Source organism: Oculina patagonica, chromosome 4, assembly GCF_052425735.1.
Source record: "Oculina patagonica isolate OP01 chromosome 4, crgOcupat, whole genome shotgun sequence".
Lineage (NCBI taxonomy): Eukaryota > Metazoa > Cnidaria > Anthozoa > Scleractinia > Oculinidae > Oculina > Oculina patagonica.
Window position 1 is genome coordinate 57,223,781 of NC_135761.1, and position 23,524 is coordinate 57,247,304.

General features: G+C 39.0%; 1 pseudogene across 1 annotated transcript in view; it reads left to right on the forward strand.

Moving 5' to 3' along the window:
* Positions 1 to 18,703, forward strand: part of LOC144650835 (NLR family CARD domain-containing protein 4-like) — a 39,756-nt pseudogene extending 21,053 nt beyond the window's left edge. Inside the window, exons 2-10 of the transcript XR_013570208.1 lie at positions 7,487 to 7,779; positions 8,338 to 8,420; positions 9,640 to 9,742; positions 10,126 to 10,224; positions 10,363 to 10,453; positions 10,998 to 11,087; positions 11,586 to 12,248; positions 12,739 to 12,924; positions 14,125 to 18,703. The product of XR_013570208.1 is annotated as an NLR family CARD domain-containing protein 4-like (transcript). The remainder of the gene's footprint in view (positions 1 to 7,486; positions 7,780 to 8,337; positions 8,421 to 9,639; positions 9,743 to 10,125; positions 10,225 to 10,362; positions 10,454 to 10,997; positions 11,088 to 11,585; positions 12,249 to 12,738; positions 12,925 to 14,124) is intronic.
* The last annotated feature ends 4,821 nt before the right edge of the window (positions 18,704 to 23,524 follow it).

A 23,524-nucleotide genomic window follows, 5' to 3' on the forward strand; every position in this document is an offset into this window, starting at 1 on the left:
GCCTTGTTTCTTTCGGATTTAATACCCTCACTACTACTTTTGCTACTAAAACTTGTACGGTAATTGCATGTGGATTCAACTGAACTTAAAATGTTTTGAATAAAATTTGAAGACATCAAGTATTTTCCTTTACAGAAAGAGAATACTGAAGATAAAACTAATTGAAAAGAAGTTATATCAGAATAGAATTATGTACGGATTGTTCTTAGGGCAAATAATTTTTTTGATTAACTGTTGTACTGATAATAGTTATTTCAAAGTTTCTGTATTAAAATTTTAGTTTCGTTTAGGCTCGCCACTTTCGGGGGGTCTTTACTTTCGGAACAAAGAAGTTAAACATTTGTCGTTTGTCGCAACTACGTTCGACTTACTGTATAAAGGATCAACCAACGCGTTCTTTTCGTCTGAAGTGGACAGAAATAACGACTGAAGATCGTGTGTGGAACTTTGGTCGATCTTTGCATGAGTCGAAGTAATTGGACTCACTCTGAACTGTAATGTATCAGTCAGTTGAAACCCCGGCCCCCCGACCCCCCTACCCCGGGACTTACTGGGGAATTTAACATTTACTAAGTGTTAAAACCCGGCTTATTTCCCCGCCCTAGGTGCATGGCGTCTGTTAAAACCCCCGCATAGCGGGGGCATCCGAATCGACTTTCAGGATCATTCAAGAAAAAAACGGACAAAAATCTTGATTTCGTTGCAGAAGTTGAAAAATCTATTTCTTTCGTTTATTGTCCATTTAACAATTGGTTCATGCTTTAGCGTGCTCCATCGAGTTATGGAGCACGCGGGAAGTTTGGAGAGCACGAAAGAAGCGTAGCTTCTTGAGTGCTCTCCAAACTTCCCAAGTGCTCCATAACTCGATGGAGCACAGCTAAAAGCATGAACATTGCCGGTGGAATTGTGCATCAAAACCGGCCGCGGGAAAAAAACTGTGTTGTGCAGTGTGAGAACATAAACTTAGCGGTCAAGCAATAAATTACACATGTACAAGTTTACACTTTTGGAGCAGTTTTTGTCAAATGGCTGATAAATTGACTTAAGTTATTAAGTTTATACGGTGGCAGAGCGAAGGGAAAAAATGAACAGCAAATACTGCTGTTGATTCTGAGGTTAGTTTTCGCTGAATTAAAATTAAAATGTTTACTCCCGTGTGGAAGAAAATTAAAACAAAACAACCTCGAACAGCCGAACAGATTCCAAGGGTTAAACGAGTCAAAGAATTCTTTTCCATGCTTAGTTTAAGTATTTTTGTGGATCGATTTTATTTGTAATTGATGTAAGTAAACATTTATTTTTAAAAACGGTAGTTGAATGAAGGGCCCGAGTATATTTTTCCCGAGCGGCAAAATCACAACAGAGTCGTAGACGCTTTGGTGCAATGCTTAAAACGTGAAAACTTTCGTCAGGCAGCTAGTTTTTATTGCCATCGAGCTGTTGTCATTCATGGCTGGCCCATTCTTTCACGTTAGGGCCGTGAAAAAATTATTTTCGTCCTTCGAGACTCGCACGTTAGTTGTTGTTTGAATGAAGAAAAGCACACAAACAACTTTGACGGCAAGATCGAATTTATTTTCTCTTTCGCTCTCCGTCTCGTAATAAGAAAAAGCTTACCTTGTAGCTCGTATCCTTGGAAAATATTGAAAGGACTCACTTTTCATATTCCGAAGATAAGAATGCGTACGGGCACCTTCAGACCTGGGGGGGGGGGGGGGGGCGAAAAAAAAAATGGCATGGGTTGAAAGCCGAATAAAGAGGCATGTACCTGCTTGCTTAAAGGAAACGATAGTTCTTTAATTAATTTTGTGGCGTTGCCCGAAGGTGTCAATGCACTGAATCCTTTTTCTGCAGAAATATTTTATTTATTCACTCTAGTTCAGCAAAAATTAAAGTACTTTTGGGGAGCCAATTTACATTGTTTACAAAAGCGTGTGAAAAATTCAGGGATGAATGGGTTAAAACATTTCGTTGAACGTTTTGACCTAGTCCTGAGAACTTAACATTTGAGTCAAAAGCATTAGCGTCATCACACTGGAGCCACCGTGCGCAAACGCTCAAGCTATGGAAAAGCTGATTGCGACTGAATCAGACTGAAGGGCCACGCAGAATTTGCGAGAAAAATCGAACATGATTATAGCAATTTGCAAGAAGAAACGAAAGCAGATGAATGAGAAATTTGGACTTTTGAACCACAAACTTCGGTATATATACTTTTTCTGTTGATGTAACCCGTTTTGAACGTAATGCTGAGATTTTTCGGCTTATTTTCTATTTTTTCTCTAGGCGTGTTGCCCGAATTCTAAGCATTTTGCCCGAAAAATTTCGGCACTGGGGGGGGCTGCAGCCCCCCCCCCCCGCCCCCCCCCCCCGCCTCGTACACCTATGATAAGATGTCATCTCTTTCGCAAAACACAGCGTATGAGCTTTACTCAGTGAGATTTTCACTCGTCGATTACGTCATCAGCGTGCTCCATCGGGATTTTGAGCACGCTTACGTATACTGAATTTGATTGCGCGGCTCTGCTAGCTATGTTATAAATATAGTTATGAGGTCGATGAGTAGATGATGTAGTTTGTTTCCGCCAAAAACCTACTAAAAAATTGTTTGTCGTTATCTGAGACACAAATTTGTCAAATTTAAAACCCGAAATTATATATAATTAGCCATTATAAAGACGCGTGCCGGAAGACCCATAATATCGGGGTGTGATTGCAATTGCCCTGAAGAACGTATTTCAGCTTTTGTTGACCGTCTACTTCAGCCGATAGCACAGCGACAAGCTTCGTGCGACAACTTTGATAACTTCATTAAGAAGATCATACTGCCATGCTTAAACAGCCTAAAAAAAGCTTTCCTTGTCTCATTTACACTGTATGCGAAGCATGCGAAGAATTTCATCAAGGAAACCCTCCCGTACCTAACAGGTTTGATCTTTCAAGAAAGCTCGTTCCAATTCAATGATGAAGATTATCTTTACGCACATCAAACAGCCATGGCCGCAGTTTCTGCTGTCATCTTCACGGCCAAAATAGAAACGAAATACTCAGACAAGTAGCAATAAACCTATCCTTTGGAAACGATTTATTGACGACATCTTTTAAACTGATGTGGGACACAATAAGAGACAAAATAGAAGAATTCTTCTAAAGGTAACAGCTTTCAGTCCTTTCACCCTACGATAAAGTACATTGCTGAAATCTCAGAAACAAAAACTACTTTCTTGGAGACGATAGTGTACAAAGGTGGCATTTTTTTTTTATCGTGCGAACACATTAAATACAAACCCAGACGTCACGAAAGGCTTTGTCATTAGGAAGAAGCGTGGACACTTCTTAGAACGGATTCCTCAGAACGAAGATTTTGAGAAAAGCATTTAGTCCTTCATGTTAAATCCCGGCTGCCCTCCCCGCTTCAGGTGATCGCGTTCTGTTAAATCACAGCTCCACGGCCCCGATCTACGGACATTTTGTTAAAACCACCGCCCACTGGGGCCAACGCGCTGTTGAAGTCCGTTTAATCCCGGCTTTGGACGCGTTAAATCCCCGCTAAGTCCCGGGTGTCGGGGGCCGGTCTTTCAATTGACTGATGTATAATTAGGTTCGACTCGCAAGAAGTTCGATATGTTCGACCCCATGCAGCTTGAGTCAGATAAATAATACTTGAAGGATTTTCCCGTGTTGGGAAGCTATATTTGTTTTCAATTTCATGTTGATAGTTGTTTTTGAGTTTTTCGCCGACGTTCACTTGCCTTTACGAACAAATCTGTGATGGAAATCAGAAAACACTATTGCATGGTTACCAGCTGTACATCCGCATCCCTCACGTTTGAACGAGAAAACTTTTTGCATGGTATAAGATTGCAGAATTTGAATATTTCAGAAATAAAGTTTAGGAAATTATTTGACATCTAAATCGCGCAGAAAAACTGAACAGTGGATGGTTGTTCTTCACCCAATTTTAGCATTTTGTCTTTGAATGGATTTTCCTCGCCCGGGGGGGGGGGGGGGGTATACTCCTTGTAAATGACGGGGATGATCGAAGGAATTTTTTGGATTTGAAATTTTCGATTCTGGGATTTTTTGGGGCTGGAAAATTTTGGAAAGTATTTTTTGGGGTGGCTTGATTTAAATAAGGGATTTTTTGGGTATAAAAACGAACTAAAGTGCCTTTGCGCAGCCTTGGCGTATTTATTGTATTATGAATAAAGAAACACGAGCGTTCAATTTTTTATGATTTTCTTTGTGTTATATTATTGCCCCTCCTGGCAATTTAGGGGTAATTTGACAACGGATTTTTTGGGGGGTTATTTTTGGACCAGGGAGTTTTTTGGGTAACGGTCGGAAAACTTAGGGATTTTTTGGGTCCTGAGTTTTGCCTCCATTCGATCATCCCCGTCATTCAGCAGGCGATTTCGTCTGATTCTTTGTACGTACTAAAAACATATATAGTATTCACAACATTAACATCAACTTGACTTCATCCTGTAATTCTTTGCAGTCGTCTGTTGAAGACTAAAAAACTCGAGGAACATCTCGCATATAAAAGTGATGGGGCTGATCGTCGTTAGGGGTTCAAATCGCTTGACGTGTTCAAACATAAAAAGATCTCCGTGATAGTAATTCCTGTACCTCTTAGGGTTAAGCTAGAAAAAAGAAGATACTAACGAGCAGACTAAAGTAGCCGGTGCATAGGCGCTCTTGAGGATATCATAGCGCGCAGGCTCTTTGCGCGGCGGGCCTGCTTGCACGCTATTAAAGATAGTGGGCGGCTGTACAACAACAACGACACCTGAAATGTATCTACACTGACGAGGACCGTTAAGGTCGAAAGGCAAATTTGCTCTTTTAAGTTCTTGGTAAAAATAAAAACCATTGGATATAGATACTTCATTCAAAACGCCCCAAGACATTTGCTCCCGACAAAACGCCCCCTTTAAAGCATTTAGGAAATAACTAATTCGCGTAAAAAATAACCTCTTGCAACGAAAAAACTGGCTATATATTTTTCGTTCTTAAAACGTGCCATACCAAAAGGTTTTAAGGTTACTTTTGACAACGGCTGCTAATGTTAGCGGGTTTTTTTTTCTAAGAAAGATTTAGCGAGTACAAGTTTACAATTTTTTTTGCATCAGATTGAGAGATTTTCCGAAAATTAAAAAAAATGAGCGATATCGTGTCAGCCAGATTTTAATAAACAGTCATGACTGACAATTTATTTAAGTATTCCCATATCTATACATGGTACTGTTACTCGGGTCCCATAACACCACAATAAACGCATAGCATTTCAAAACATTGTATTTCGTCGCTGAACAACTCGTACATCGATCACGCACTTCCGTTTACGGCTAATGGCTTCACATTTCCGGTAAACAACATATTACTAAATAATTTACATTGTATCGAGTAGAGAACTTATAATAATATCGCTAAGATGGAAATAAATGATCAGTATAAAAAGAGCAAACCTACTTGAAATTGAATGAACAATATCATCGTCTGGAAAAACACGGTTTACTGAAAATGTCAGAAAATGGGTCCTTGTCAGGGAAATTTATTGTCTTGCCTTCCACGATGTCGGCAATTCTGGCTTCTTTTCAACCCTCCTTAATTGTGCCCGGCATTTTGACGTTGTCTTTTAGCTGCACAGGCCACTTTATTTAATTTTGTTCTTCTTTGGGAGGCGGGTACTAATTTAACCGGGGGTGCCGGGGTGTTTTGTTTTGGGAGCGGTAATGACTGGTACACCTGGGACGATTTGTGTGCCTATACATGAAGTCACTAACATATTAGGCGTTGGAACTGGAGCGAGATTATGACTGTGAAGAGTTTGCCGGGGAGTTTGTGTCTTGTTTGCGTTTGATGGTTTAAAAGAAAACACTTCAACCTGTTGTTTTATGAAGTTCCGAAGCTTCCAGGTATGTGTAAATGTTCGAACTACATCTGAAAACTTTAACTTTAAGATGAAGGAGCGCTTTTCAATGCAAAAAGCTGAAGACGAAAGCTACAAAACACTTCCGGAAACAGCTCAATCACTTTCGGTTTGTGTTTCTCACTTTGTAGTTGATGTAAGCTTCTCAAGCACATTAAGGCCAAGTTCAAAGACTTTGTTTGGCAATAATAGTTTATTTGATATATCTCAGGCACCAACAATGACCATGGAACGAAATTAAGCACTTCCTACAAATTGCTGAATCGATAAGTGGTAAAGAATTTTTGGTTTTTAGCTAAAATCTGTGCAAAACCCTTATATAAAACAACGTTACAATACAGTTGCTATAGACAGGCTATAACAAGCATTTATTGAAGTGTTCCTGGCTCATTTGTGTTGACCTTTGAACGTTGCTTTCGATAATAACATTGTTGATCTTTATTTTCTCTTGATTTATTTGCTTTTTATACAATTTACTGAGATAATTCTGGTGTGCTGATTTGTTAAAAGTTATGATCAACAAGAGTATAGACCATGAAATTGACATAAAAATAAGTGAAAGTAATGTACATAAAAATAAGCGATAGAAATATATGTGACATGTTGAAACATGGTATATTACTTTCGCTTATTTTTATATTGAAAATTTTCCCGTCAAGTTTAACTTAATATTTGAAATTGACATAACCTGTAAATAATGCAACATGAGGCAAATTTGGAAAAACTTGAGAAACCCTCCTGATTTTCTAACGGAAACCAGTGAGTTGAGCAAGTTGTGATAAGTCAGCTGGAAAATTTAGAACAAAATTGCTTGGCTTCAAGTAAAAGAAATTCAATCTCTCAAGCTGTCACACTTGCACATTATTTCGTACTGATTTCCATCTAATCTGCTGAAACATTTTTCCATTTTTTGTTGTATAATACAAATTAACCAAATGGTCGACACTTATGGACCGTAGAAATGATGCCATAAAATGTCCAAACCTTTGCAGTGAAAACCACATGCCTAAGGGCTTGTGGTTCCATTTTTTGGGTAGGAAAATTTGGCAAGTAGTTTTTTGGGTGGCTTCATTTAAGTACGATTTTTTTGGTGTTAAAAACAATCTAAAGATTCGTGGTAGTGCCTTGGCTGCATAGTTCTGTGAATGAACTACAAACATAGGACGTGTTTCTAATGTTTTTCTTTTTGTTATATCTTCAGATCATTCCCCCTTTCTAAAAAAATTAATGGGTCAGAAATTTGGCATTGGATTTTTTTTTTTTTGTTTGGGGGGGGGGGGGGGGGGGGTTGATTTTTGGTCCAGGGATTTTTGTGGGTTTGTTTAAAGCCCTATGGATTTTTTTGGGTCATGAGTTTTGCCCCCATTCGATCATCCTCGTCATGTTACATCCTGAGTACCCCCCCCCCCCCCTTGATTTTTGTCTGAGCTAGTCTGTGCAATTATAGTATAAGTCTTTGGTTTAAAATTTTTCAAACCAGTTTGATTGTATGATAAATTTTTACCACTGATAACTTTAAACCACAACTTATCTACATGTATTCTTTCCCAGTCCTGAAGGTGTCAACACCACTGCTTCCCTACATGGACAATAGCAGGGTGAATCAGACAACAGGCGAGTCATCTGCCAGTGACCACTCAGGAACTGCGCCATGCAGACTTTGTAATCTACCAGCAACATCAGCTGTTTTTCCATCATTACAAGTAGCATCATCAGCTACTCCATTCACTTGGCATGCACCGGCCAGTTCTTCAGCATCTTTAGTTGGTGATTATTCACAGTCACCTGCGGCAGTGACATTTCTCACCAGACATGACTTCATAGACTTTCTCAAATGTAATGAGGTAAGGATTATTAATTGATAATGTGTTCTTGAGTGTAAATAATTATTTAGTAAGAGTTACTAATTTTAAAAAATCCTGCATTTTGTTTGGTCAAAGCTAACTGTTAAATCCATCAAATATTGTGTTCCTCATGAAAATTTATTGTGCTTTATTCTTGATAAACAAAGCTTTTTTTACATGTACATGTGAGGCAAAAAAAAGCTAAATATAATTGTAAGCCATATAATAAGAATTAAGAAAAGGACAGCATGTGGTAAATAATTAAACTATTGAGAAAACTACATTCAGTGTTATTGTTAGATTAGATATACCATTGTGTGCTTGGCAATACTAACTTATATGTGTTGTTAGTTAAGTTAGCAGACAGAACACTTTTATCATCAAGTTCTATACTTTTATAGCATTTTGTGAATTTCTTGTTTTTAACCAACCAGAGATGTTTCCGTTGATATGCCAGTCACCCTCAGGCAATTTTTGACTTAAACTTTGAGGAAAAAGATGTGGCAACTAAACCAGTATATGGACACTAATATAAGGTTTTGTTTCTTGTTTTGTTAGGTGGCGGCCCATAACTTTTTCCAAAACCAGGAGTTGCATCAGATAGTTTCTGAGATCAGACGTAATCCAAGGCAGTTTGAACGGTAAATCAATTTATTTTGACTGTTAATTGACTTTTTCCTTCTCAGTTACCATTTTAAAGAAAATATGATTCAACTTATAGTTACTCAGGGAGTTAATAATTAAAAGTCAGCTGTTTTAGCATGATTTAAAGAAGCTTTAAAACATTCCTTAATTAGATAATACTTTAAACTAAGATCATATACTAAGTATATAATTATATAGGAAACATGACAATAATGGTAAATTTTCTCCTTTCACAATGATCAGTACTTCATCAGGAGAAAAAGTTGCGAGAATAAATAACAAATGATTAACATAGGGTATAAATGCTTCTTCTCGTCCCCAAAGTCCACGATCCTTTTGGTCTGCACCAGGGATCAAGACGTCTGGCCAGTCCTGTTTTGTGGGCAGGCGCAGAGTAATCTATATAAGATTTTCAGCCAATCAGATTGTTAGTTTTGACAGTGAGTCTGTGAATCGCAGACTTCCAGTTTAGGAGGCTGCCAGATGTCTTGATCCCTGGTGTAGTCCTGAAGGATCATGGGGTCTGGGAACAAGAATGGTAATTGCTTTGATCTTTAAGCATATTTGCTAATACTATAAAAATGTATGGTGATCAGTTATGAGAATTTGTTTGTGGATATTGGGGCTTAAAGGGTTAAAAGATGATGAGGTTGAAAATGGGTTACTGACAACCTTGTTGAAAAATTAAAATTGAAGAAAAAGAAAAAAACACTGGATTCAGACGGATTGTTTTAACAACCCAAAATTTCTTTGTGGAATTCCTGAGAGTTTAAAGACTTAAAACAATTCAATCATATAATTACATGTACATAGTGCATGGCCCTGTACTACAGTACTATAAGATAATGACAGAAGGCCAGGCAACAAATAACAAGGGTTGGAGGAGAGCAGGGATCATCTCCACCATCATGGATGGCCAGACAGATTTCCCTGACAAGAACCCATTTTCTGACATTTTCTATTACCTGTTAAATTTATTCTAAAATAGATATTGTTTGTTAAGTTTCAAGTGACTCTGTTCTTCCAATTTCTGGAAAATCGCTCAATTTAATTGTCGCTAAATCTTTCTCAGAAAAATTAATTGCTAAAGTTAGTAGCTGCTAATTAAGTCAATGGTAATGATAGCACTTAAAGACAACAGTATCCCTATACTAATTTTTGTAGCCTTATATTCAATGATGTTTATTGATAAACACTGCTGTCTTTTTTTTCAAGGTATTGTCATCATGGGGAATTAGTCAGGTTTCTGAATCAGTTTGCTGACCCACAAATGAACTTGCCAGCTGGGTGGGAGGAAAGATTTGATGCAAAAGGACAGGTAAGCTGTTTCTTTGGTATTCTTTTTGTCTTGAAATAAGTTCTTCCAATGGTACATATGTATGTACATGTATTGTAATTCACAGTTTGTTAAAGCAGCCTGCATTGAACTAAAACAGTAAATAGCTAGAGTTTTGTTTCCGTTTAATAGTAAGAGTGGTTTTGTGAATCACACAGTCAATCACTATACAGACAAATGTAATTTCATCAACTGCATGACAATTGATCAAAATTCAAAACAAAAAATGGTTGAATGCAAAACCAAAGTACACTGAGTTACATGAGTACATTTTGAAGTCATTGAAAAAGCTCTCAGAGATACAAGAGGCATAACACCATTTTGGGCGTGGCATTCACTCATAAGTGTTTTTCTTTGTGTTGTAGCTGTATTTCATTGACCACAATTCAAGAACAACAACTTTTATTGATCCACGTCTTCCTATGGGTGAGACTTTTCCAGGACGCAGCCACTTAGGAGTTGAGGTATCAAATTATCTTTTGTATTGATCATCACAAAAACGTGCTAGGATTGATCATACTTTGTTGCTTTTATTTATTAAGCTAGCTGAGAGTGATCTCGCTTGGAATCTTGTTTACAAGTTCTTTTTAAATCTGATTCAGCCTTGCAGTGAGAATATTTCTTCACCCAGGCTACCACTGCCAATGACAGTCCAAACTCAGTCAAACAGTCTCACTTATTTCACGTCATTGAGTAAGTAGATACTTCATAGCTGGGGAGAAAACAGTTAACGTTAACTGAAATAATTTATATCTTTTAGAAAAGGTTATTTAGTTAGTATGTTAATTAATGTATGTGATTGTATAAACTACATTGTAGCTGAAGTTCTCATACATATGATTTGAATTTAAAAGTGTACCAGGATTATTGTCGTTGTTACCTTCACTTAAACCTGCCTTATTTTCCTAACAGACTGTCTTCAAAGCGCACGAAATGCTGTTTTAGATAACCTATTTTTCATAATTTTGTGGAGGAGAATACCCCCAGACCCCCCTACATTATTGCACCCCCCCCCCCCCACCAGGCGGGGGGAAAATCTAGGTTATTGCCTGCAGGCTAACTGTACCACTTATTTTGCAGACCCATTCCACCCCATCCCCCTTGAAACATTCTGCAGCACATGTAAACTCTCATGAAAAAAACATGACCCACCCCCCAAATCTATCTATGTCACCTGTCTTAGTAGGGCACAATGCGTTTTAAAATTAAGAAAGGTTATAATCTTTTTTTGTTACAGATAAATCAGCAGAGGGCAAAAGAAGATTGTCACCCAGCCAAAGTACCCCAGATCCTAAACAAGCCAAACTCACACTTGTGGACAAAGCAGGTTTATTTTTATTTTATGTATCTCTTTAGCATATAATGAAGTAAAACAAACAAACCAAACCAGAAAGAAAAACAAAAGAAATGCATCAGTAGTGATTGCACCGTATTCAAATCGATTTTATCACAATCAACATTGCACTTGGGGGAAGGGGTGAGAACTTATTGAAATAGTATGTTATAACAAAATTCCCAAGCTTTCTTTCAGGACTTTATTTATTTAGCAATACGTGTTTTTGCGCAACCTCGTTCCCAAGGCTTTTTCCGCCCGTTTCAAATTACCAAGGGAAAAGCCCTGGGAACGAGGTTGGTTTTTGCACCCAGTTTTAACACGTGTCCTAAGACGTTTTGACCTGGGTTGAAGTATAGACCAGTATTATATGATAGTTTTGTGATATACCCTAATTTAAGGAACATTCCGCTTCCTGGTGGTAACAATTTTGTGTGTGTGTGTGTTAAAATGTCACTTAAGTAAGCTAACTCTACTGTATTTTCCTTCCAGGGACAGAAAATGAAACCAGTAAGGATAGTGGTACCCAGGACGTTAATGCCAACCGGCCACCACGGCTCAGTTTTGAGGTCCCAAAGTCAAGGGATCTTTCTGAGAGGTTTACGGACTGGAATGATGTTGAACTCCCGATCGATTTTCTGTTGTTGACAGTGGAGGATTGTGAATTCTTAGGATGCTTTTACTATCTTGAGAAACCCTTTAAGAGTTACCGCAGAGACATTGGTCCTGTGTACTTTGGCTTCATGGGTGATGGTGGTAACAAGAAATTGAAGATTGCATTAATGAAGTGCTCCAAAGGTTCCGCAGTTCCTGGTGGTTCTTTAACTGTTGTCAAAAATGCAGTCAGGGTACTGAGACCCAAGGCTGTGTTTTCTGTTGGTGCCTGCAGTGGATTGAGCCGTGGAAAAGTCAAACTAGGAGATGTGGTTGTGTCTTCAAAGTTAACAACTCCTGTCTACAAAACTCCTGCGAGCAGAGATATTGGCACCCTCATCAGACATGCAGCTGATGGCTGGAACGCACCTTTAGCAAACCCAGATGCTGTGGAAGTGAGAGTACACTGTGATGGTGAAGTGCTGAGTAGACCAGAGGCGCTTGATGAGGACATAATCCAGCGATGCCCTGAAGCTCTTGCAGTTGAGTTGGAAGGAGAAGGTTAGAGTTTGAACTGATAGTTTGTCACACTGATGCTTTGATAAACGTTCTGTGTGCTGTGAATTGAAAAAGGAAATTCTTAACTCTACCAGCAGTAGAAATTTTAAAAGTAGCGTTGAATTTCACGGTTGTTAGAAAATCCCAAAAGTAATAATGCTTTGAAAATAGCGACCTCAGGCGTAACTTGACTTGTTATAGAGAAACAATGGAAAGAGCTGTCAGCACGTTTTGACCAGGATGTAAGAATCTTAGAAGTTTCTCTATTAAGACCCGTTTTGCTTGCAATAGTAATATGGGAGCAGGGGTGGTGCAGTGGTGAGAGCACTCGCCTCCCACCAGTGTAGCCTGGGTTCGATTCTAGCCTAGTGCCATATGTGGGTTAAGTTTGTTGTAGGTTTTCGCCTTGCTCCGAGGGTTTTTCTCTGGGTCTCCAGTTTTATTCCCTGCCTATCATTAACCAGCGTTATTACATTGTTCCATATGATAACAGGTGTTTTTGCAGCAGCCCACGACCTTAAGACAGAATGGGTTGTCGTTAAAGGCATCAAAGACTACGCAGATGACAGTCAACCTTCAAGTGATGAGTTGGGAAGGTTTGCGAGTGTCATGGCGGCTTCTGTTGTGGCCAACATTCTGAGCGATTCTGTTGTATTTCAAGAATGGCCAAACTTCCAAGGTAACACCTCTCGCCCCAATCTCCCGCTTCCCACGTTACTTGTACACGAACATTTCAGTAACCTATTAAAGATTGCTGTTTGATTGATTAGCTTGCTTCAAACCGGATCTTTATCAAGTTCCGCGCAGCATTGCAAGGTAACGGCACAATGTATCAAACTTATTATTAATTTGTTGCTCAAATTTGCTCGAACATGTTCCATTTTTTTGGAAGTTACAGAAAAGAACATCCCGTTTGACTGTAACGTGACATAGCGTTTCGTCGTTTTTTTCCACCCTAGCCATAGTTAGTAGAGGTGACTAACTATGCCCTAGCCTGTGTAGCAGTCGATTCTTTTCCAAGCGCAAATGTGCGGGTGAGCGAGGGACCGATGGAGAATGAGGAGAAGTGTGTGACGGGGGGGACCTTCCCCCCCCCCCCTCTGCCCAATTTCCAGCTCCTCAAGCGTGCTAGTTCGCAGGCTTATCCTTTGCTCGCTTCGTGCGCTTGACCCATAAACGATGAGAAAAAATATTATTGTCTTTACCAACGGTAGAGGTATTTTGGAGATATTTTTAACTGCGCGTAGCAGCAGTTCATGTTCTACCCTCCTTTTTTTGTTCAGTGACTGATACCCCCACAGGCCCGCTCGGCCAGACCTCTAGTTTATGTCATGTTTCAAAACTAGTATTTTTCTCAGCATTCTCTTCTTATAAAGTGTGATAAGTTTATTCATGGCTAAAGTCGCGTGCAATTTCTTTAGTATACACACTAAGAACCGAGCAGAAGATGCAATGTGACAGCGACGGTCTTCGGTCGACATTCGCTGATAACAGTGCTCTGTTACCTTCTGACGTTATAAATTTTGCCTGCGTAGTAGGCGCCGGTGGTAGTTTTGTGAGCGTATTTGGAAAACGCGAAAGGCGACAGACGGCCACGTGTGGCCGTCTTGAGCCTTTCGCATTTCCCAAACACGTGCTCAAAAACTACACAGGCGCCTGTCATGAAGGCTATCATAAATTGTGCAATGTTGCGGGCTCAGAGACTTTTCAGTTCCGGAACAGTTTTTTTTTTTGTTAAACGTCATGTTATCTCGAAGTGGCTAATGAGAGCGCAAGTTCGGGAAAAATGTCCAGCTAAATAAAGAAAATTCGCTATTTATCATATCAGAACTAGCCGACGATGGTTGTCTTACGTTTTGTATTTGTTTACTCTGATCAGGTTCTACTCCAGTGGAAGGGTTCGATGTGAAAATCTGTCGAAGTAAACTTGTGGAGCATTACAAAAGAACCGCCACGGTGCCCACCTCTGTGTGGTCTAAAACATCTCCTGTGGACATTCATCAGATCTACACTCGACTGTCCTGGGTGAAAGAGGAACAAACCCCAGCTGGGTCATCACAGTCTGAACTGAGCCATTACACAGATGTGTTCACTGCAAACAAGAACGGTGTTGTACCAAAGAGGATACTCGTGCAAGGGCAGACGGGGATTGGAAAGAGCACATTCGTCAAGAAACTGGCTGTCGACTGGGCTGAACTTGATGACGAGAAGACGGGAGACAAACAGAAAGATGTCCTGAAGCAGTTCGAGCTTTTGGTTGCCGTTAATCTTAAAGAAGTGTCCAAATGCCAAAGCCTCAAAGATGTTATAAGTCGCTCATCCATTTTCCCACGGGAGGAGAAACATCTCACAGATAGCCTGCTTGATTACATCACCAAGAATCAAGAGAAAGTTCTGCTGGTGTTTGATGGATACGACGAATATCGCTGCGGCACCAACTCCGAAATCTGCGAGATATTCAGAGGAAACGAACTGAGAAACTGTTGTGTCTTGATAACGACTCGAATTTCCAAAGCTGACGAGCTACGAGAATTTAAAGACATGCATGCTGAGATCACCGGGTTTAGTGTAGAGGACGGAGAGGCCTTTATGACGAGAATGCTTGGTGGCGAAAGGGAAGCAAAAGAGTTGTGGTCGCATCTTTATCGAGAAAGACTGCAGGGCCTGGCAAGAGTTCCGTTACTTCTTTTGTTCTTTTGTACCCTGTGGAAAAAGGGGAAGCTAAAGAGCTTCCCTGAAACCAAAACCAAATTGTATTTGGCGATCGTCCAGTACGTGTTGGATTACAATCAAAGGAAAGATTCTCCTGCTCGCTTTGACAAAGTAGAAGACTTCAAAGAGATCCTGGCTGAAATCGGAAAAGTGGCTTTAGAATGTCTTTTGAACGACGATCATGTGTTCGAGTTTGACCAGTTGTCCGCTGCTATCCTTGGTGAAGAAAGTCTCATTATTGGTTTACTTCAAGTTACCGAGTACGCAGAAAATCTTCGACCAGCAGGGATGGTATCCTTTATTCACAAAAGTATTCAAGAGTTTTTAGCATCGTGGTACATCACCTACAGATGTGTCCCTGAAGGAAATCTGGGTGGAATTGAACAGCACGCCCACACCTTGGAGGATTGTCAGGCCTTGGAGAATGTTTTCCAGTTCATTTGTGGTTTGTCTGACGATGGAGCAGTGAAGGTATTTCAACACTTGACATCAGTCAGAATCTCTGACCCAACACTTGATTTATCAAAGACAATACCAGATGTGGAAAACGAGACAGACGTGCCACTGTGTGACGTCACTTACAGGCACAAGAGGTTCAGTGACTTGGTTTTCGATTCATTTCGCGAAGTTCAATCAAAATCTCAGTTGTTGAGACATTGGTTAGATTGCACAGCTGGGATTGTACGGGTTACTCCTAAAAGACGATTTTTTGAGCTTGTACCAGAGCTGAAACATTTAAATCGAGTTTCTTTTTCTGGGGTTTCCTTTATTTGTGATTGTGTTGGATATTATGCTGAAAAGAACGAAATCTCGGTAATCTATGAGTTGCTGGAGTTTCTTGATTGCTTACATGTCCCACTGAGAATAACTGAGAAGTCTGAGCCTCTCTTAATTGGAGATTTTCTGAGAACATTCGAGACTGTAGGTTGTACAAAGTGTAGTTTTAACAGCATTCTTTGTTTCCATAATAACCAAACTCAGTTTTACATAACAGATTTGGTCCTGTACTGTGATAACCATGCGAGACTATTTACTGAAACTATTGACATTTCTGATCCATCACTCGCCACAACCCTGTGTTCAAAGCAGTGTTGTTTCTACGATTGGGAAAGATCTTGGCGCAGTTGTCAGAAACTTTAAATATTTGAAAAGCATTCAATTTGCGCAGTGCAAGGACGGTATCTGTGAACTCCTGGAACAAGTACCAAACCCCAGCACGTGCTGTTTGAAGATTGGCGGCTCCTTCTTGTCCCCTTGTTTGTTGACATCAGCTGGAGCAGAGAGACTAGCTGATGTGTTACCACGATTTAACAACATCACCGTTCTTTACCTTAAGTTAGTTGGCTGCTGCGCTGCAGCAGTAAACAAACTGGTTTCTAGTATCACACACAAGACTCTTGAGGTACTGAGACTGAGAGGCATAAGCCTGACTCCAGCAGCAGCTGCAGCGCTCGGTCGGTCACTTCCTGAAATGTCGTCCTTACGAAGACTCATGTTAACTGGGGTGAATGCGAGTATTTTACAAGTGGAGGAAATGGATGCCCTGTTTGGCGGATTCAACAAAACATTTCCAACTTTAGAATGGCTTTATCTCAATAATTTCAACGCTAGGGGTAGTCTTGCTCCACTTACCGAGCGGTTTCACTTCTTTCCCAACTTGGTTTGGTTACGACTTAAAAAATTAAATATGGATGAACGTGACTTTCGTGGTCTGCTGGAGAGCTTAAGATCCAGTCCTAATCTGAGGACACTGTTCCTACTCGACAATCCACTGGGTGACAGAGACAGGGTAAGATCTATCGTACAACAAGCACTGCCTCAGGTTAATCTTTGGTATTAGTAATACCAGGTGCTGAGAGAAGGACTGATTGTCTTCAGTGTCACGTGTCAGGTACAATATCAAGAACTTGAGAGGCATTAATAAGCTTGTCTTGCCTAAGGTCAATACGACCAAGTATGGACTGAAGTCCGTAAGATACTGGGAGGCGAACGCCTGGAATCAACTGCCAGACCGAGTAAGAACAATTGCAACACTACAGGCCTTTCGCAATGCTGTGCGCAGCTAGATAGTCTCTTTTTGGCTCATTCTTGTGCGCAAGCGCAAAGAAGGAGGTATTAGAGTGAAGCGCATGCAGACGGAAGTTGTGGTGTGTAGACAAAAAATGTGTGGGCAAAAATTGTGTAGACGGAAGTTGTGCAGACGAAAGTTGTAGAACGGAAGTAATTTTACATGCTATTCCTCCGCTGTTAGTAAAAGTCAAAAAAAAATCTAATTGAAGCTCAGATACACATGTGTAAAGAAATGAAACCATAGTTTAGTGTAATAAATAAATTAACATCAAATCACAATTTCGGAACTTCTACGTGGAACGTGCAACTTGAATCAAGACACTGTGGGGGGTTCATTTTAACATGCGCTGATACACGCAATCAAGGGTTCATTTTAACGTGCGCTAACACACGCAAACTCGTCCCTCCAGGCAGCCGGAAGTAATTTTACATGCTATTCCTCCCCTGTTAGTAAAAATGTGAAAAGAAATGAATTTTTGTATGCTGTAATAATTAAATTAACATAAATGACACAACGTGGATCAAGAAGTGATGTTTTTTTTGCATTCAATTTCATTTGCCCTTGAGCGGTAATTCTTCTTCCGTACGAGCAAATCGTCACGAAAAGCTCCTGTCTTTGGTCTTCTTACCACTTATATTGGTGAAAAATCTACAAAGGTAAATAATAAGGTACTAAATATAACTAGAGTGTTTACATTACAATTGAACACGAAAAGGGCTCTCTTTACATTTTTCAACAATAAATCGCTTTTTAATCGAACATCAAAGCATTGCAGTCGTCAGATATTTCTATTCGTACTAAATGTCAAGCGACTTACGTTTGCCACGTGACGTGTTTTAGTAAATCGTTTCAGCTCACTATATTAAAAGCCATGATTTCCTCTCCGCACGTTTTTGTCTCATGTCACGTCATCTTGTGTCACGCCATCCGTTTTTTTATCTTTTTGAGGCGAGTAGAGAGACGAAGTGTTCGTGCGCATCTTTCCGGTAGATACGTCCTGACAGAAAGGTAATTCAAAACGCAATTCAGTACAGCAACAAACTATCTATTTCATTTCTATCACATGTGTATCTGAGGTTCAAGGAAGTTATTTTCTACTTTTACTTAGCGGGGAGGAGTGGCATGTAAAATAACTTCCAGCTTCCTCGATGGACTTGATCGCGTGTGACAGCGCGTGTTAAAGTGAACCCGTTTAGGGTCTCCTAAGGTGTGAACACCTCTGCATCTTTATCAACGTTACATTTCTTTAGAAGTTTTAAAATTGTGACTGGATGTTAACTAATTTATAAACACTAAACAAAGATTACATTTCTGTTCACATACGTATCTGAGCTTCATTGTGTTTTGCTCCATTTGTTCATTTCATTAGCACTTTTTTGTAAGTCCGTTGGATATGATGTAATTTTACCTGACTAATTATGTACTATTGTTTAGTTTCTGTGACCTTGGACAAGTTATTTATATTTTTTCTTCATTAGCACTATTTCATTATCACTTTTGTAAATCTATTCACTATATTACGTAATCTTGAGACTTCACAACCTTGAACACACATATATATGATCTTGTTATCGAACTAGCTTCACCAAGTATTGCCCTACATGTACATACACTGAAGAAGCCCGAAGGGCGAAACGTTTGTATACATTTTTATTAAACATGGACCTGTGAGTGATTTGCTTCTGACGTCCTTCTTCATCCAATCTATATATATCGTGTTATATTTATTTTGAAGTCCGAGTAGTGTTTAAGGAGGCTCGATGTAGTTTTTTTTAGCCGAAGGGTGGTTGTTTTGAAAATTAAAATTATCTAGGAAGCCAATGTTCGATTTTTGCCAAAATACACCCTAATGATCAAATATGACCAAATTTTAATTTTTTACCCGTCACTTTGTCACAAAGGTTACCATAGCAACCATTGACGTTTTCTTTTGTTCTCAAACAAGATTGATTTTCTCGAAATCTAGATTGACTCTTGGTATTCATTTTTGTGTGGACTTTAAAGTCTACACATTGTTGTCATGCAGTTTTTTCCGATTGGGGGGTCACTTTCCGTGATAACTCGGGTTAGTGCTTTCGGAAGTTTTCGACAGTGATCGGAGAATCCGAAGTTTCGGTGAGATGGGCAGCCAAGGCAGTAAACCCAGAAATTCGATCAGTATCGAGTAAGTCGCACTTTATTCTTGAATCTAGAAGCCTTTTTTGACACAGCTTTCGAAGAACGTGTGGTGGCTGGAAAATATACATCAAGGAACAACTTCAAAGGCAGCGGTGGCGTAGATGAAAAGTGAAATAACAATCACGACGGCTGAAATCTTCATATCTAATGAGCTGAACAACTGCGGTCATAGGTCACGTTTCTTGGTTTTCACACTTTTGACTCACTTTCCACAGTTTATGTTTCTCTGTGCGGCTTGAGCATTTTTGATTCGCATATTAAAACGAATCAAATGTCTGGTTATTTATTTATTTCAGCTTTGCCAAACACAATGAATGCACAACGAGTTGTATCAAAACAAGTTCGCTGATCATGTTGTTTTACTTGTCTTGGACTCCGGGATATAATTCACCAGCTCCATTTCTCTCAAGTAGTATATTTAACAAAAGACCGATGTCGAATTCAGAACTGAAATAAAACATTGTCATGAAAAGAATAAAAATAACATCGAACCGTAGAATATGCATATATCCAAACCGTGCGACAAAATAATTTAATTGTCGGTTCAAATAACGTCCTTCGCCGCCTCTCAAAACACAGACTTCAAGTGAATATTTCGTAAACAGAAAAATATATTTCTCCGCCTTTCTACGCAAGCTACTAAGAAATTATTTGTGAAAGCTTATTGAAAAGTTCTTATTCCAAAAAGGTTAAAAAAGAACTCATTGAAAGAAAATAAGTTTTTCGATGAGTTGTTTACACAAGCTTTACACAAAAAGTAAGGGTTGTGTAAACAAGCGATGCGAGACAGTTCACGTGCTCCACGCAACATTTCTTTTTTTAATGAAAATAGTTTCCTATCTTGCTAGCGGTAAGGAAAGGCTTTTGGTCTAATAACTGCTGTTCTTGTAGGATTCTAGGTTTTTATTTGCATGAAAAAAGGCATTTGTCGTGAACGACGTGACAAAGGGTCACACCACGCTCCTTCACATTGCGTGACATCCCAAGCGGCAATGGTAACGTTTGTTTCTTGAAGCGTAGTACATAAGACAAGTAATAGTACACTTTGTTCTTCCAACAGTCTTGTAAATAATAAATTGATTGACAAGTTCTTTATTTTTTCGCCTTGTATCTCGAATTACTCGATTCGAAACTTGAAGTTGTTGACTGCTACAGTAACTCATTGATTAATTCATAATGTCAACTTTTATTCAAATGAAAGTCCACACATGTTCGCATAGCGGACTCACTTTTACTGTTATTTGATATGTTCAAGTGTAGTAGATTTACTACCTGTACACAAAATGAATGATTTGCCACTAGTCGGATCCTGTGTTTTGCGTGGAGGATTCTGGGATCGCTAGGGGGCAAACATTGCAAGTCGCTAGAAGAAAATGTATGGCGAAAAGTTGTTTTGACGCTCAAAAATACGATTTTGGAGGGAGATCAAGGCTTTTTCACCAGTATTTTATCAGAAATGGATTTGGGCAATGTTGGTACGTTGAAAGTGTTAGGTTTTGTTTGAATAACCGTAAGATATGCGATAAAATCTACCGCTTTTATGAAGGTTTACATGTATTGTGAAATCGACATCGCGTATTAAACTGGGGTCTCGAAATATTATAAAATTGGAAATAGCTCAATAAAGCCCTTTCAGTAGATATTTAACGTTTGCACAAGCTGTAAATTTATTAGTCACGTCTTTTATAAACAAATAATTATTATGGCTTCGTAATATTAAAGGTGACGGACATTCACAGACTCCTACGATCGTGACTTTTATAAATTTCCTAATCGCTTTTGGATTTGGTCGTTTATTAAATCTATTTTGTTTATTACTAGTTTATAACGGGAACTATATCGTCAGCTGTATTATTAAGAAGTGTTTTAAGCTGAGTAGAGCGCTATCAATGCCGCCAGCAAATGTGTAGAGGTCGAAGGTCTGCGTAGTCCCCCGGTAGTACACTTTTACACCTCTGCACTGTATAATTTATTGTTATATGAACTTTATGTATTGGCTATTGGAACTGTTGTGATTTATCTTGGCTCATTTATATTTGCAAGATGTGCTTTAAATTCGTTCTGGAAGGACAAGATCTTAAATTTTCCTTGAAGATGTTGATTAGTACAGTGTTGCGTAAATGTGTTGCTTCGTATCGCGGATGACATTTAGCCAGAGGTTTGTTAGCTTTACTTCGAGAAAGATATAACCTTGTTTTAGAGCCGGCCATGCTCATGACAAATAATCTTTCTTATTCTTGGGCGGGTAGAGTCTTAATATTCCATCGCGAGGAAGAATCTTTTGCCTCTCTGGGTACCTTCGATAGTTATCACATACCGCACAATGATGACAGTGAACAGTGATCGCTACCGGCCGGGCATATTACTAAAATTATTTGTATAACTTAGCATAGAAATAATCCTGTACACACGTAAATAAAACCCAAAAGGCTTTATTAAGTAATTTCCTCCCGATATATACCTAACTTGTAATATTTCGAGACCATTTTGAGATGTCAATTTCAAAATAAACCTTACGAAAGCAAGGAGGTTTAGGTTTATCGGTAAACTTGATCACATATTTCACGGTTATTCAAACAAAAACTTACACTTTCGAGTATCAACAATGCCCAAATCCATTCCTGATAAAATACTCGCGAAAAAGCGTTGATCTCTCTCCAAAATCGTATTTTTGAGCGTCAAAACAACTTTTCGCCATACATTTTCTTCTAGCGACTTGCAATGTTTGCCCCCTAGCGATCCCAGAATCCTCCACGCAAAACACAGGATCCGATTAGTGGCAAATCATTCATTTTATGAAAATCTGTAAGAGCGTTTTAGAGTAAATCAAGAATGAAGTTTTGGTATTTTCTTATAATTTCTTACAATCGGCAGTCGATATATTTTAACAAATTAAAGCAAAAAGTCTTTCGCTTTTAGTTAATGGTCTTTGATGGTGTAAGTATTTATATTTCAGTGAGAGTAACTGTGCTCAAATAATACGAAACAATTTTAAAGCGCCTATTTTATATTAAAACAGTGTTTTTCTGAAAATTTTATTCTTGATTTACTTGAAAACGCTCTTACAGATTTTTCTAAAATTTCGTCAACAGTTAGTCAATCTACTAAACTTTAACATATCAAAAAATAAACACCGAAAGTCAATCTAGATTTCGAGAAAATAAAGCTTGTTTGAGAACAAAAGAAAACGTCAAGCGTTTCTATGGTAACCGTTGTGACTAAGTGACGGGTAAAAAATTAAAGTTTGGTCATATTTGATCATTGTGGTGTATTTTGGCAAAAATCGAACATTGGCTTCCTAGGTAATTTTAATTTTCAAAACAACTACCCTTCGGCTAAAAAAAACTACATCGAGCCTCCTTAAGTTTTGTACGTTTGAACAATGTATTTGATCAGGACGGCATTAAATACTCGGACTCATAGTTCGAGCTACACACCCATTTCGTCTGTTTGATAGTAGTGAATATAAATAAGAACATATGATTGATTATAATAAAATCATCTGCACTGTCAAATTGTCTAAAAATTAAGTCTATCTCTTTCAGTGTATCAATGCGGATGCCATAATCTCTTAGGCAGGACAACATATATTTCCAGAATTCAGAAGATTTTATGCAGGAGAATAATAAATGCTCGATGGATTCTGCTTCCTCGATACTAACTTGATTTGGCTATGTTAACCTGAGGTTATAGATGGTCTTCATCGTGATGTCATTGCATCTTAAAATCTAACCTCCTTATCCTTCAACAGAGGCGGCGGAGCGTTTTGGAACGTGGGGGTTGGGGGGTTAAGACTGTCAAAAAAATTCTCGGAAGGTTTGCATATTTGGGAACCTTTTTCGGTTTAAGCAAATTTTTGTATTCTGAGCAGTTTCTGAAGATTTCCGAAGACTCTCCGATAGTTGTTCGAAGGCCATTCGAACGTTTCCGATCATTTTTCGAACTTTTCCGAAGATCAACGAAGTTTCCCAAAGACTACAAAGGAAGTTTCAAAGATGCTTGAACTTTCGATCGTTCAGCAGACAAGACGTCAATTGGTTTCTTTACGATTATTCTCTTTAATTTAACAAGTTTTGGCCTTAGTTTTTTAATGACAGTTCAGACGATCCTACTTCATGGTGCTTCTTGGGTAGCTCTTTTTGTCGGCGGAGGGCAGAAAATATAGGCTATGAAGTCGCCATTGTCAACTGAAAATAACGTCAAAAACAATCTAAACAGTTTGTAGACCTCTCCTAGCAGCGTTCTGGGGAGAGAAGGCTTGTTAAAAGTCCTACAACATATTACTTCGCCAATGATCCTGTTGAAACCATTTGTGAAA